Genomic DNA, 7,486 nt, shown 5'->3' on the forward strand with positions numbered 1-7,486 from the left:
TGATAATCATATAACTAATCTTATTCATAATTTTACAATTTTCGTTTAAAGCAAATTCATCATTAATTTAATTAAACTAATTTTTAATTAATATCTCAGCAATTATTAGATATCAATAATTAATAAAATTATCAAAACATTTTTTTATTTTTTTATTTTTTTTTTAAATAAAAGATTTTTGTTTAATTAAATAAACAATCCAAACCCTTCCTCCTAATAATTTTTTAAATTTTTTTTTTTTTTTTTTTTTTTAAATAAAAGATTTTTGTTTAATTAAATAAACAATCCAAACCCTTCCTCCTAATAATTTTTTAATTTTTTTTAAATATATATATATATATATATATATATATATATATATATATATATATATATATATATATATATATATATATATAATTTAACTTTTTTAAAAACCCCCTTAAAATACATGATAATATATACATAATTTTATTTTTAATTTTATTTGTTAAATAAGATTAAATTTAGTTTCAAAATTTTATTAATTAATGTTAGGAGTTTTTAAAACAATCTTCTCAAATAAAAATATATAATTTAAAAATTTATTTTTAATAAAATTTTAACCAAAAACAATCCCTCATTCATATACTTTATTATATTTTAAATTAAATTCAAACAACCTCTCTTGTAAAAAGTGTTATTATTATTACTTATAATATCATTTACAAATATAGTCTAATAGGAGAACTTCTATCAACGATTCGAATTTTCCTATCTTAGCATTTTCTTTCTTTCAAACCCCACCTAGATTTAATTACAATTCTAATTCGACTGAGGGAGAATTGCAACGATATATATATATAATCTCGTAACCAGATGAAAACAACATACATGCCCGGATTCAAGTTTACAAGATTGAAAGATTCGTTGTAATGAAGTACAAACAATCAGATGCACAGTCACGAAGAAGACAAGAATATCAAATTGCATAATTCAATCAGTGATCACAACACAAGATCCTAGCTCAATCTGATGCTAACACGTAACCAATCGAGAATTGTGAGAAGATTCGCTTCCACAAATTTGCATCCAGGCTATAGTAGGCGCTCCCTAGAAGAGTTTGGCAAATTTACTCCTTAGATCCTGCTATAGTAGGCGCTCCCACAAATCCCCCTTGCCCAAAGTTGACACTCTGCTCTACCAGGATAGCTCGATGTACCGCATCCTTGAGGGTCTTAGGCTCAAATACCTTAACACCCCCAATAAAACGGTTGGGGAAGACAGAAATTTTGGGGAGACAACTTTTGGAAGCGAATTTCAGAAGAGGAATTCTAGGAAAGATTTTTAGAGAAAAGTAATTGAAGAGGAGCAAATTCTCTCACAGTTTTTCGGGGGTTTCATGTTAGCATCAGGACCAGGTAGGGTCTTGTGCTTTGATTGTTGATTAAATACGTAATTTCTCTTTCCTGTCTTCTTCGTGTTTGTGGATTGTACATTTGAATTCTTTGTGATGAAAGCTTCAATATTTCAATATTGTAAATTATTAAATGCTTGTCAATATATTCGACATACGTAGAGATTAAAAGAGTGATCATGAATCCTTGTTCGATAGATTAAAGAAATTTAGATTTGAACGGGGAAGGGTTGAATTTTAAATTTAAAAAAAAAAAATTAAAAAAAAATATATTATTTAACTTTTTTAAAAACCCCCTTAAAATACATGATAATATATACATAATTTTATTTTTAATTTTATTTGTTAAATAAGATTAAATTTAGTTTCAAAATTTTATTAATTAATGTTAGGAGTTTTTAAAACAATCTTCTCAAATAAAAATATATAATTTAAAAATTTATTTTTAATAAAATTTTAACCAAAAACAATCCCTCATTCATATACTTTATTATATTTTAAATTAAATTCAAACAACCTCTCTTGTAAAAAGTGTTATTATTATTACTTATAATATCATTTACAAATATAGTCTAATAGGAGAACTTCTATCAACGATTCGAATTTTCCTATCTTAGCATTTTCTTTCTTTCAAACCCCACCTAGATTTAATTACAATTCTAATTCGACTGAGGGAGAATTGCAACGATATATATATATAATCTCGTAACCAGATGAAAACAACATACATGCCCGGATTCAAGTTTACAAGATTGAAAGATTCGTTGTAATGAAGTACAAACAATCAGATGCACAGTCACGAAGAAGACAAGAATATCAAATTGCATAATTCAATCAGTGATCACAACACAAGATCCTACCTCAATCTGATGCTAACACGTAACCAATCGAGAATTGTGAGAAGATTCGCTTCCACAAATTTGCATCCAGATTCGTCCCTAAAATTTCTCTCCCCCAAAATTCGTGTCCAATCTTCATCTCCCCAGAAATGAACCTTCCATGTTGTGATAAGGAGTTTTCTCCTCAAATCGGGGCACTAATTGTGCGTTCACCCGAGAAGACTCTTTGCACAACTGAGTTAACTCCAAATTAACTTTTCTTATCTTTTCTTTTAATTTGCATTCATCTTTTATGCACATTAAGTTGAATTATTAAATAACTTTATTTAATATTCTACTTGACTTCTATTTTTAATCTTTATTACTTTTAATCTCATGCGCACTTTATGAAATTAAAGTAACATTATTATTTTCACTTATTTTTTTATCTTTTAATAAATTTCTTTTATTTAATCTTATGCATAAGTCATGCGAACTAGAATCTTTTATTAAATAATTATATTTTCACTTTTTAAATTATTTTAGAAACTAAATTGATAAAAATATTTATTAACTCAAATAATAATAATATTTAGCATTTATTTAAAAATGAACTCTAAATATTTTATTATTAAATTAACTAAATATTATCAAGTTCTAAATTTAGACTTAAAGCTTTTATCTCCAAATTTAATTCCTTTCATTTAATTAATTTCTCAATTTAAATAAAAATAAAAATAATTAAATATTAAAATGTCATAATAATCTTCTATTAAATTAAATCATTAATTAATCATTTTAATTAATTTCTTTTATATTTAAACTCATGCTTAGATCATGCGATCTAGAAACCTTTAATAATTTAATATCTTTTCCACTTTTAATTTATTTAAGAAACTTTAATTGATAAAATATTTATTAATTCAATTAATAATAATATTTAGCATTTATTTAAAAATGAACTCTAAATATATATTATTATTAAATTAAATAAATATTATCACATTCTAAAATTATACTTAAAACTTTTATTTCCAAATTTAATTCTTTTTATTTAATTAATTTCTCAATACAATTAAATATTAAAATATCATAATAATTTTCTATTAAATTAAATAATTAATTAATCCTTTTAATTAAACTTAATTAATAGAAAATACATCAAGGACTCATAAAGCAACATATGAAAACCCATCATAGAAGAACACATACTAAATCAAACAAAAAGGGTTATAATCACGAAATAACATCATTTGATGCATTCAGAGGGTACTTAACTCAGATACTTGTCCTAATTATCAATTAGGACAATTGGCTAAAGGGTTTAGGATTTGGACTTAAGAGTTTATCTCCCCTCTCTTACCATTGAGATAAAGCGATAGGGTACGCTCATCCTGGCAATTCAGGGAAGTCGATACCCGGTACCTGCAACCTGCATAAAATTCACGCATGTACAGACACAATATTCTAAGCTAAACAGACAATGGCAGGAAGTGGTGCATCGTGTAGATCCCGACTAGCAGGTGACTACGAATCCCTTCCTTAACCACATCAGAAACACCATACATAAAGAAAACAAACACGCACACCATACACATGCAGTATGGGGTAAGTATCCATAAGAAAGCATGTGTGATAATAAACCATATAACTAATCATCATTGATAATTGAAAACATTGAATAATCATCATACATGCATGAAATATAGAGTACCAAGTCATCTCATCATATAATAAATTGAGTGTAAAACAACATCTAATAATCTGAAAGTAATGCTACTAAACATCAAGTATAAAGCTGGCCTAAAAGAGTTTGGCAATGAAGACTAAAATGCGACTTAGGGGCAGGCACTACATCCACCCCCCCTAGACTTAGGCTTACTCCTGGAAGCCTACAAGAATAGAAAAGCTAAGGAAATAAAAATAAAAATAAAAATAATAATAATTAAAATAAAAATAATAATAATTAAATATTAAAATGTCATAATAATCTTCTATTAAATTAAATCATTAATTAATCGTTTTAATTAATTTCTTTTATATTTAAACTCATGCTTAGATCATGCGATCTAGAAACCTTTAATAATTTAATATCTTTTCCACTTTTAATTTATTTAAGAAACTTTAATTGATAAAATATTTATTAATTCAATTAATAATAATATTTAGCATTTATTTAAAAATGAACTCTAAATATATATTATTATTAAATTAAATAAATATTATCACATTCTAAAATTATACTTAAAACTTTTATTTCCAAATTTAATTCTTTTTATTTAATTAATTTCTCAATACAATTAAATATTAAAATATCATAATAATTTTCTATTAAATGAAATCATTAATTAATCCTTTTAATTAAACTTAATTAATAGAAAATACATCAAGGACTCATAAAGCAACATATGAAAACCCATCATAGAAGAACACATACTAAATCAAACAAAAAGGGTTATAATCACGAAATAACATCATTTGATGCTAAACAGACAATGGCAAGAAGTGGTGCATCGTGTAGATCCCGACTAGCAGGTGACTACGACTCCCTTCCTTAACCACATCAGAAACACCATACATAAAGAAAACAAACACGCACACCATACACATGCAGTATGGGGTAAGTATCCATAAGAAAGCATGTGTGATAATAAACCATATAACTAATCATCATTGATAATTGAAAACATTGAATAATCATCATACATGCATGAAATATAGAGTACCAAGTCATCTCATCATATAATAAATTGAGTGTAAAACAACATCTAATAATCTGAAAGTAATGCTACTAAACATCAAGTATAAAGCTGGCCTAAAAGAGTTTGGCAATGAAGACTAAAATGCGACTTAGGGGCAGGCACTACATTAAACAACTGTTATTAATTCCATTATTAAATGCTTAAAACATTTTAAATGAATTGTCCATGTTGAATTCATTGGTTATGTGCTACATATATTTACCTTGTTCATTTCAATAACTTATGCAAAATGGACTATTTAAAAGATTATATAAATGAAATTTATTAAATGTTTGAATTACATGATTTCATGTTATTGTTGCTTCGATTATTATTGTTGTTCATCTACTCTTGATTGTGTTCTTTTATTGTGTAGGACTTATATCCTTGGTAGTGGCACGTGGAGTTAGTGATTAGACCTTTCATGTTGAGCCAATATCGTCCCTATATGGGCGATGCATCTTTTATTGTTATTTTACTCCTCTGGTAATTGGTAACCCAGATTCATAATGTATTATGTGATTAGACCCGTGAGTGTGTCTATGCATTTAGGAATCCTCAATGGTCGCATAAAAGATTAAATTAAATGTTGTTTAATGGTTTGAAGGGTTTAATTATTTGATTCAATCTTTATTTTATTGCCAGCTAATTTGTCGTAGTTGGATTGCAATACAATTGGAACAACCTAATTTAATTTGGGTTAAGGGAGCCAATTAGATAATTTAATTGAGATAATGTAATCTACATGTCACTTTACAAAAGTGCATATATTGGCTAAAAGTGAGTTTATTCTCACTTCTCACTTTTGTTATTTGATGGTTTTGAAGAAAATTCCTTCAAACCGTCTTATGAGAAATCAATGTTTTGCTCATTGTGAGAGTTTGGCTTGGTGGATCGTTGCAAGATCAGTCTCATTGGATTTGTATTGGGAGTGCTCTGATATGCCAATGGTTTCATTTGATTCAATGTCCCTATTATTTTATGATGGTATTTCTCATTGTTCCCTCTTGGCTGCAAGATAGTGCTTTTGGGTTTTATTGGTTTTATTCCATTTCAGCTAATGTTTCATGTTGCTAAATGTTAGCAAGTGGAGAACTAGTGTTCCCCTCTATTTTTAAGCATTCATATCACCTGGCTGGACGGGGGTGAGCATTTATATTTCGTAGGAAATTAAAAATGCAAGTTTCAGTGTTGTTATGCTGCTAATTTTTACATGATTGCTTGGAATTCAAATTTAATTTGATATTCCTTAGTTTGGGGCTATTTGATCAATGGGTTTTCAATTTTGTCGAATTCCAAGATGCTTTAGTTTTGGGTGTTTTGGCATTGTCTCGTTTTGCATGCCATCTAGTTTTTCGCCCATTTCTTTGTTTGGCTTATTTAGAGATTGGATCTTATATCCCTCTCCTTAATGATTAGGATCATGGAATCATAATGGTTATAGGACATTCCAGAGTATTTTATCTCTCGATCCAAACTCGTGTTTCCATAGTGGCTTTTGTGGACTTGTGTCTTTTGCCAAATTTGCCAGATTGGGAATCCGAGCCTATATGGTGAATTTTATTGGACCCTTGGTCTTTTGACCCTATTCTTTAATTGAGGTTTCAATTTCATTGTTATCTGAGAACTTTGAGTTTTGGGCTTTTTAGTCTTGCCTCAGTTTGCATGCCACCCATATTTTGTTGGGATTTTGGCATTATCTCCTTGGATGGTGGGAATGAATTGTATTTCATGTTTCCTTGCATGTTATGTTTTTGTTTCATGGACACTAGGATTCATGTAGAATCCATACTCTCAGATTTAGGGCGGTTGAGTGAGTTGTGATGTATGGTTTTGTTACATCATTGGGATTCATGTAGAATCTGTACTCCCAAATATATTTTGGTTAATTGATCTTGTTATACTTGGTATTTTTATTATTTCTCATCCAATCCTTTTTTTTTTATGATCTTCGTGTGGTTGGTGTGCCCACACACACACACACATGAGTGTGCACTTGTTGGGTTCTTGTGAGACCCAAACTCCCAGTTGATATCAGTAGAGTTATGTTCACTAGGGTTGGATTGGGAAACTACATTGTCTATGGGAACTCATCATGTGATGAGCATGGGTATGTAGGATAGACAAGTGGAGGGGCTTCTCTTGTAACCTTGGGTCATGTTCCCGACAAGGTTGATGTAAAGAAGTTTCTAAATAAGTGATAACTAAATTAATTAATGGATAATAAAACTAAGATAATAAAATGTGAAATACCTATATGGTTCATCCAAGGGTATGTGCCTGCACGGTCCATCCGAGGGCAAGTGTCTGTACGGTTCATTCAAGGACAAATTGTGATGACCTCCTGAGGGAGAGTTTCCACATGATGTTTAGCTTGGGCTCTACGATGCCAAGCGATCTACTCTCCACTAGAGTCCCTACATAGTACACCCATAGAGTGTCTAACTAGGACCTGTTGTATTGCATTGTCTCACAATCTTGGTTTTAGCCCTCTGTACTATTTGGTGTTAGTGTTAGCCATGGATGATTGTGTGTGTTAGTGGTCAAATCAT

This window comes from Cupressus sempervirens, chromosome 6 (assembly GCF_028749045.1).
Source record: "Cupressus sempervirens isolate cs-2001-9-10 chromosome 6, ASM2874904v1, whole genome shotgun sequence".
In the NCBI taxonomy this organism is placed as follows: Eukaryota; Viridiplantae; Streptophyta; class Pinopsida; order Cupressales; family Cupressaceae; genus Cupressus; species Cupressus sempervirens.